We start from the raw sequence: 8566 nt of genomic DNA, 5'->3' as shown, positions 1-8566 counted from the left end.
AAGTTCACAAATATTTTGACAAAGATAAAATAGAGTATCAAAAAATAATTTAAAAACTATCATGAAATAAAGGCAATATTTGGCCTCATCATCTGCCCCCTACTAAACTAATGCTTGTCCTCAAGCATTGCATTTTCTTGTTAATGACTAGAACTCTCCAATCTATATATTTCCTTTTCTGCTACTCTTGGACGTATAGTAAAATCTTCTGGTTGTCTCACACACTTCCCTTCTATGATCTTACTGCAGCTTGTCAAGTCTATTAGCATTAATGTCATATAAAGGCCATAGGAGCATTAGGGGCTACATGGTTAGGGGACACCACGATTCTGGTCTAGCCTACTTCCCTAACTCTAAATATTTTGGGACCCTGTGAAGTGTTGCCTCCAAGTTGATGGGACTATGTGGTTCTAACTTTTTAAGAGATTCGGGCAATCTGGCCCATCTACTCCTAGCACAAGTCATAGCTCTTTGGAAAGAAAAGTAGGGAAAATTCTCATAATCAGCATAAACCTTAGCTTTGAGAGCAAAGATCCTATCCCTTACTTCTGGATTCTTCTTTCCATAATTTAATGTGAACCAATCCCTGAGAACTTCATCTGGCTTGCTACTCTCAGCTCTTAAAGGCAAGGGCTATGTCCTTTCCTCATCCTTGTAATTATTTAGCTACCTATCATAGTTTGCTTCATTGGACATCTAGGACATGAGGGCTCTTAAATGTATGTCCCCTATGTAAAGCAAGGGATTCCATTGAGTCTCTAAAGGGATAACAAAATTATGAACATATAATTCACAAAGTAAATTTTGTTGCCAGGGTGGCTAAGTCTGATATAGTCAATAAAATTCTTGTGTTGATTTGAACTCTGCATTAATATTCTGAAGAGTTAACATTAATTGAAACAAAAGAAATTCTTCTTTCAAATAGAGATAATAAACTCTTGGCAGTGGTCTACAAGAAAGGGCCTGATCAGCTAACTTGAGGGCATGATCCATTCGTTACGTTTGACTTGCTAATTGTTCCTTTAAATCTGTGATTTCTTCACCTTGAGATGCTATGATTTTATTCATCTTTTTCTTCTCTTCTTCCCACAAGGCCTCAGCAAACAGATGCTATCCATACAGCTGAAAAAGGATTTTTTGCAGTGTGATAGAACTATTGTCTTCTTCATGATATCTTTTCCTCTTTCTTGTTCCTTCTATAAATGTTCAACAAAACTAGTAATCCATGTTGATTTATGGGGAACTAAGGTAATGTTTGGATCAACTCACTCAGGAACTATTTCATCCCTATAGCTTGAAGTACCCGGTTGGTTTGCTGGGGTATCATCTGGAACTTCTTTGATTTCATCCCTACATTCCTCAGTAGGATTTTTGGGAATGCTTGTAATCTTAGGATAGGGAGGAGAGTAATCAGAGAAAATTTGCATAGGGGATTCCTTAGTAGATGTTTTGGACAAAGTAAAATCTTTAGAAACTTGCCCTCTCATCCTAGGGCTTCTCCTTACAAGGGTTTCTTCTTGCATCATAGCCTTTTATCTACTTTTCCCTTTGGGTGTCTCTGCTACAGGAGTAGTTGTTGCAGGACTTTTCTTTGTTCTCTTTTGTCTCACAATTATAAGGTTTGGCTCTTCCTTTTCCTAAAAAAAGATTTCTTCTTGCAATTTTCATTTCCTCTTGGCTCTGCTAGAAGCAGGTTTCGAGGTCTCTTGCACAGGTGAAAGCATGATCTCTTGAACAAGGATAATTTCTTGCACATTTCCTTGGGTATTTTTGGCCTCTTAGGTATTTTGTTCAATAGGCTCATTAGTGGGGACATTTTCCTCACTAGGGGCAACTTGGGGTTGTAGAGTTTTGGCTTGCACAAATTCATCCCATGTCATGGGGGACACATCCCTAAGTGACCTCTCTAGTAGTAACTTGATTAAGGCATGATGGGTAATAGAATTATCTTTTCCTTTCTGAGTTTCTTCTACACTAATACAAAGCATATTATACAAAAAATTTGGAATGTTTACTGCAAGAGTATGCTTTATGAAACTAAGTAATTGGAAATGATGTGCATGCAAGTATGAGAATCTGCCTTCACATGTAAAATACTTGATAATATGCATGGCTAATTCATTTTATGGTGGCAGTAGTGACATTTTCTTGCAACCTTGCTTTGTAATATCCATTTGAGGATCAATCAGTCTAGTAAATTGAGCTCTTGCTGACTTTGCATCTTTTGTGTTGGGGTAATGTTCTCCAACTACAGGCAACCCAATTACTTCAGCAATGCGTTCCTCTATTGCAATCACCTTTAAACCCCAAATAGAAGCTTCACCCTCATCAAATGTCCTTGTGAATTCTATGGCTGCCTCTTCATCATATGTAGTCAAACTCAAGAAATACCCTAGCCATCTACATGCATTAAACCTTCTCATGGATTCTACATCTAAGAGCAACACAGTATGTTCCACTGGTTCTCTCCTCTGCAACTGTCCACCCATTTTCTTAACACTTTCTTTGCTTTCTCTATTTCCCCCCTTTGAATTCAATATGCTTCATTGTTTTACAAACTCAACTCACATTCATTTTTTTTAATAGGTAATTAATGTCATAACAAGTTGTTATGCACAATAATATGGTTTTTAATGAAGATAAGTCATGAATATGTGTGAGAATCATCTGAAAACGGGGTTCAAATCACATAAAATTTAAACACAAGTTACATCACAACTTGACATAGAAAATTATTCAAAAATAAGGGGTACGACACCTCACTTGTGTACGTATGGGAATTAAATTTCATTAATGAAGGAAATACAAAGATTTGGAAAAATCTTTATAGATAAATAGAAATGCCATTGGATATTAGTGACCTTCCTTGCCCCGTGCTAAATATGGAAAAGTGTCCACACTTGTCAAACCTAGTATGGGTAAGGGACTGACATAATGTCACCATCATATAAATTATGTAGTATTAAATATAATTAACTAAATCTATGGACTATAAGTGAATAATAATTTGAAAATTTTATACTTGTCAACAGATCATTGCATATACCAAAAAAAAGGTGGCAGAAGTGATATCGGCATTGGCAAAATCTGTCAGCATCTTACGGGATTTATTGAAAACATGAGAAATTGATGATGTGGAAAGTAGGTGGATGGAAGATAAAGAAATGAGATGAAGTGGATGGGTGGAAAGTAAAGAGATGAGACGGAAGGAGAAAGTGAATGAAAAAGTGAACTTTATGTGAACATAAAGTCTTTATTATGAGCATGCACAAAGAAACTAATGTTGACGAGCGGCATTCAAAAAGTTGACACCTTCGACTGCAAGAAGAGTTACCTTGTTTGTATATGAATCTAGCCGCTGAAATTGCTGTAGGAAGTCCTATTTAGTTTGGGGTAATTTTTTGAATTTGAGTCTGTAACCATTGACTAATAGTTTGAAAGGTATTGGATAAATGGTAGTTAATTGAATAACTCCATCATCAAAGACATGACTAATTTCATATGGTCCCAACCATCTTGTCTTCAACTTTCCTAGCACATCTTTAAATTTGGAATCATATAGTAGTGCCAAGTCACCAACTTGAAATTATTTACTGATAATATGAGAGTCATGCCATTGTTTCCTTTGTTTCTATATTAGTTCAGTTCGTTCCAAAGTAGCTTTGTGTATTTCATCCAAAGAGTTAAGATGTAGAAGATGTTCTCTTTGTGCTATAGGAAGTTTAATATTCAATGCCAATGTTGTCCTTAGAGTTTTATGCCCAAATTCAATTGGAATCATTGCTACCTTTCCATACAGGAGCTCAAATGGTGTAAATCCTATAGTAGTCTTCTAGGTTGTTCTATAAGCCCAAACAACTTCTTGTAATCTACTGGTCCAATCCCTATGATGTAGATGAACTATTTTTGTTAGGATGTTCTCTAGTTCATGGTTTGTGACCTCTACTTGTCCATTAGTTTGAGGGTGATAAGGACTAGATTTCCAGTGTCTAATGTTATACTATTTCATCAACTCTGAGATTAGATTAGAGGTAAATTGTGCACCTTGGTCAGTGACTAGCTCTTTGGGTACACCATAGCGAGTAAAAAATTCTTCATATAGAAATTCATCAACTTTTTCATCACGAGCATACTTCATGGCCTTCACTTCAATCTATTTTGTCAAGTAATCAATGCACACAAGAATATAGGATTTCCCATTAGATGGAGGATCAATTGGACCAATGAAGTCCATGCCCTATTTGTCAAATGGAGTTAACACCATCTAAGGATTAAGAGGCATTTCATATATTCTTGTTGGTCAGCCCATCCTTTGGCACTTGTCGCAGTTCCTTGTATAGTTGGTTGCATCTTTGTGAAGTATAGGCCAATAATAACCAGTTTTCAAGATTTTTAAGGTTGTTCTTTTTGTTGCAAAGTGTCCTCCGCATGGTTCATTATGACATGCATGTAGAATATCATATGTTTCATCTTCTCTCACACATCTTCTCATAACTTGATCAGGTCTAGTGTAGAACAAGAGATTATCTATCTAGGAGAAACGCAAACTTTTCTTTACAAGCAACTTCTTTTCCTTGTAAGAAAAATGTTCTAGTATTTTATTGGTTACAATGTAGTTAGAAATGTTTGCATACCATAGAGTTTGAACAGAAATATGAAATAAGTGTGTTGGAAATTTGATTGAAAAGATCATTGTGAGAATAAGATTGAAGATCAAAGAGGGAGACTATTGTTAACAGAATGTTTTCAATCATCTTTTTGTCATTGATGTTAAACCTGCTATTTGTAGGAATGGCATTTTCTTATAAGATCCAAGTACTATCACTTCATTGATTGATGTAGAGGATTTGATCAACAAGATGTAACAAGAGTACCTAAGGGAAAGGTTGAGTTATGATGTTGTAATTGAAAGTGCAAAGATCAATTAAGACAATGGTCAAATGATGTAGCGATAACATACTAAAAGATACAGAGGTTGGTCACACTTAGAAACATTGGAGGAATAAGTTGTAACAAGTTTGACTGCAAAGCTTAACCTAAGTTCATTAGTGGGTGTCGAGCAAGCTAGTTGAAGCTAAGAAAATTCACAGTTGGAGCCGAGGAAAAGAAAATTCTAGTGTGTCGAGTGATCTTTAGGTATTGAGTGAAGTTCAAGTGTTGAGCATCAGAAAATCTTAGTTGGTATCGAGTGAACTTTAGGTGCCGAACATTAGAAAAATGTAGAAGTTGCCAAGTAACAAAGTATGTGTTGAGTACCAGTATTTCAATAGTGCCGAGCTACTGCATTATTTTAAATAACAAAGATTTGTCAAATCTGAGCTAAAATAGTTGTTATCTTGAATTTTGTGAACCGTCTAGAGGATAAGGATGATGAGCTGGTGGCACAAATTCTATATAAATCATTTTTGGGCAAATTCAAAAGGATTATTTTAGAAGTTCTAGAGGAAACAAAATATGGGTTAGATACAATGAATCCTACCTAATCCATACGAATTGAAATCAAAGGAAGAAAGAATCAAGTGGGAAAGGAACTCCAAGACTTCTATTTAAGGAGTCATAGACCAAGAAGAAAATGCTACTGATGCTACTCCTGATAAGAACCAAGTTGCAAAGTGGTTTGAAGGGTGTCAAAGAGAAGACATATAGAAGAAGGAAGAACATAATACAGAGTCTCTACTTCTACAAGTGGTCAAAAAGAGATGATTGCATTGAGCATGGAGACTCAAGGAGACTAAGCTTGAAAGGAGAGAAATTTGTCAAGAGTTACAGAGATTGAAGGCCAAACAATGAGAAGAGCTGAAGAGTGATCTAAGATCTGCAAGTTAAGTTATATGTTGTAATCAGGTCAAAATCCCTAATTGTTACTCTCTATCAATTGTATCAGTTAGGATAGAAGGAAAATCATATGGACTTAGGTTGGCCTAACAATCATTTGTAAATCCTTTAATAGGGTGACATTGCAAGTGAATTTTCTAAAGTCCTCTAACTAGGCCCACCTCTAACAGGGTGGATAAATCCTCTAACAAGGTCACATTTAACAGTGTGTTGTAGCCTTTAATAGGGCAGGCCTTTCATAGGGCATCACTTTAGAAGAGTGAGAATTCAGTAGCATATTACTGGTGGTTTTTTCCAAATTGGGTTTTCACGTAAATCACTATGTTATGTGTTGATCTTTTATGTGTTATTCTTGCATGTTGATTTACAGTAACTTGTTGAATTGAAAAGTTAAAGCTTGGATGAATGAATGGTTGAATGGGTTCACTGCACTTAGTGAAAAAGTTTGAATAGGACAGTTGGACCTTGAATAACTAATTCACCCCTCCCCACCCTATTTCTTAGTTATTCTAAAGCATTTCTAACAATTGGTATCAGAGCCATTTGCTGATTTAGTTTCAAGGTAGTAGAAGTAGGATTTGATCAAGATGTCCAAGAGAGAAGTTCCTCTACCTCAACAAAGATAACTTTGTTGAATGGTAGAGTCTGATGAAATTGCACCTTGGATCAATAGGTGACTATGCACAAACCTCAATTGGAATAGAACATGTATATCCAGCTGGACCTCGTATTGTGGATGATTTGAGCAAAAGGAAGGAGCACAATCAAGCAATGTTGGAGATTGCCTCTGAAATTAGCTATGCAAAATATGATGACATCAAAGATTGTGATACTGCATTCAAGACGTGGAAAGCACTAACTTATATCTATGGAGGAGATCAAAATGTCTAGAGAGAAAAGAGAGAAAGCCTAAGAAGAAATTTTGATGACATGAAAATGGAGGAAGGTGAAATGTTGCTCAATATGCTGCTAGAATGAAAGAAGTGATAAGTGCAATAAGAAGTCTAGGTGGTCAATTGGAAGAAGAAATTGTCAACAATAAATACCTAAGAACTATGATCCCTATCTATGCTATTAGAGGTTCAGCTATTTAAGAGCTAAGGTGTGTACAAGGAAACACACTAACCTTTGAAGGAATTATGGGAAGATTTACTACATTTGAATTGTCCAACTTTGATAACTATAGACCTGAGAACCTTGAATCTGCTTTCAAGGACAAGATGACAATAAAAGACACTAAGGAGGTGACATCAAGTAAGAAGAGAAGAAAAGGGAAGCATGCATCTAGTGATAGTAGCATAGATGAGGAAGATGTGGAACAGTTGGAAGTATTACTAGCTAGAAGGTTCCATGGAGGCAAAGGTAAATTCAAAGGTAAGATCCCTATCATTTGTTTTAATTGCAATGAAGTAGGTCATATTTTTGCAAGGTGTACACAGAAGAAGAACCAAAAAGAAGGAAACAAGTATAGGAACAAAAGAGAAGATGATAGCAAAGATTACAAGGACAAAGGCAAAAGATGCTACATTATTGAAGAAGATTCTAATGAGAATGATGATGAAGTAGTCTATGTGGCCATGAAGGATGAATTAGATAAAGATGAAGGTGAAGCAATAGCATTGGTTACCTATGTGAACAAGAATGACAAATGGATTATAGATAGTGGATGCTCACATCACATGATAGGAGATAAAACTAAGTTCATTACCTTTACTCAATATGATGGAAATAGTGTTAGATTTTGTAATGATGCTCCATGTCTAATCAAAAGAAATGGCTCAATTAAAATTATAAAATAAATTTCATGTGACAATGCATACTATGTTGAAGGATTGAACTACAACTTGTTGAGTGTATCACAATTAGGCAATGTAGGTTGCAAAGTAGTGTTTGGAAACAAAACCGCCAAGATCTATGAAACTAATGAAAATTTGATAGAAAAAGGTGAACAAACTAGGAGTAATCTATTTTACCTAGATATGGAAGATGCAACTTGTCTTGTTGTTAGACTTGATGATGTGTAGTTGTGGCATAAAAGACTATGTCATGTTAACTTTGACAATCTGATTAGCATCAGCAAAAAGAGGAAAGTTAGAGGGTTGCCCAAATTGAAGAAACCTAAAAACACAATATGCAAACAATGTCAACTAGGGAAGATGACTAAGTCTAATTTCAAAAGAAAAACATACAATTCCAAAGAAGTACTAGAGGTAGTCCATATAGACTTATGTGGTCCAATAGAAGTGCAAAGCTACCTAGAATATAGATATATAATGCTATTTGTAGATGACTATTCAAGGATGATGATTACTATGTTCTTGAAGAAAAAATCTGATGCATTTAAAATGTTTAAGTGGTATTTAGCTAGAGTTGAGAAGGAAACAGGTAAGAGTCTAAAGTGATTAAGGTCAGACAGAGGAGGTGAGTTTACATCAAAAGAATTTGACATATTCTGCAATGATAAAGGTATCAAAAGGCAAACATCAGCACCAAGAACTCCACCACATAATGGTATTATTGAAAGAAGGAATAGATTAGTGATAGACTATGCAAGAACCTTGATGATGGAGAAAAATGTTGCTCTAAAGTACTAGAGAGAAGCTATAAGCACTGTAGTCTACACATTGAATAGAGTCCATGTCAAGAAAGGTACAAATACAACACCTTTTGAATTATGGTATGGTCACTCACCTAATGTAAAGAATTTCAAAGTCTTTGGTTGTAGATGCTA

This window comes from Cupressus sempervirens, chromosome 10, assembly GCF_028749045.1.
Source record: "Cupressus sempervirens isolate cs-2001-9-10 chromosome 10, ASM2874904v1, whole genome shotgun sequence".
Classification (NCBI taxonomy): domain Eukaryota; kingdom Viridiplantae; phylum Streptophyta; class Pinopsida; order Cupressales; family Cupressaceae; genus Cupressus; species Cupressus sempervirens.
The sequence above is the reverse complement of the archived record's forward strand: the minus strand, read 5'-3'. Positions refer to the sequence as shown.